General features: G+C 55.5%; 1 protein-coding gene across 1 annotated transcript in view; it reads right to left on the bottom strand.

The window, feature by feature from the left end:
- The window catches only part of Slc28a1 (solute carrier family 28 member 1), a 47798-nt gene extending 47013 nt beyond the window's left edge, over positions 1–785 (bottom strand). Inside the window, exon 1 of the mRNA XM_021210267.2 lies at positions 711–785. The gene's annotated coding sequence lies outside the window, so the exon portion shown is untranslated. The remainder of the gene's footprint in view (positions 1–710) is intronic.
- Positions 786–986: the final 201 nt, after the last annotated feature.

The raw sequence follows: 986 nt of genomic DNA, 5'->3' as shown, positions 1-986 counted from the left end.
TTTTTTTTTTTTTTTTTTGGTTTTTCGAGACAGGATTTCTCTGTATAGCCCTGGCTGTCCTGGAACTCACTTTGTCTACACCAGGCTGGCCTCGAACTCAGAAATCCGCCTGCCTCTGCCTCCTGAGTGCTGGGATTAAAGGCGTGCGCCACCACGCCCGGCTGAGGCAAGTCCTTTTAAGCTCCGACAGTTACCAGTCACCAGGAAGGTAAAGAAGGAATAGAATAGGCATCTGGGGTGAGCACTGCTCAGAAAAGAGCCCTTTGTTATCTTTACTTCCTACAACCGGTGAAGATCGTTGCAAGGGGAGGAAGTGCTTGTTTCATCCATCTTGAAAACATGGTTCCAGCCCCTGGGTCCGAACCTCTCTGAAGCCCGTGCTACCCAGGACTGCTCCATTCAAACCCCAACATTCCTCATTCTCCCAGGACTGCTCCATTCAAACCCCAACATTCCTCATTCTCCGTGAAGCTGCTTTTAGATGTTAGCTCACCTGTAAATGAGAGCCCAAACTCCCGTTTCCCCACTGCGGTCCCTCTCTTGCCCACACTGTAGGCCGTCCCTACTCAACAGCAGCTGGCTAAGCGGATCTTCCCAGACACAGACCCTCAGAGGGCATGTGGCGCATGCAGCCAGGACTGGGGGATGCCTGCCACCCAGGCACTCGCAGACACCGCTGCGCGGAGAGGAGAGGAGCCCGCACTACTCACAGATCTGCAGTGAGAAGGCAGCGTCAGGAAGGACTGACAGCACAGGTTGCTGTGGGGAGGGCTGGGTCCAACCTGCTTGGGCTTTGGCCTGTTCACTTCTGTGGAAATTCCTGGGCAGAGTCCAAAACTGAAGTAGGTTGGGCTTCCCCAGAGCTCAGGGCCACCGCAGGGGTGGGGACCCCAGCCTGTTTCAGAAAAAGCATGCCGGGGGGTAACCTGGCTCACTCAAGCCGGGTCCCGGTGGTCCTGCCCACTCTGTCTGCTGCCCTTTCCCAA

Source organism: Mus pahari, chromosome 1 (assembly GCF_900095145.1).
Source record: "Mus pahari chromosome 1, PAHARI_EIJ_v1.1, whole genome shotgun sequence".
Lineage (NCBI taxonomy): Eukaryota > Metazoa > Chordata > Mammalia > Rodentia > Muridae > Mus > Mus pahari.
This window is presented reverse-complemented; position numbering and strand designations above follow the sequence as displayed.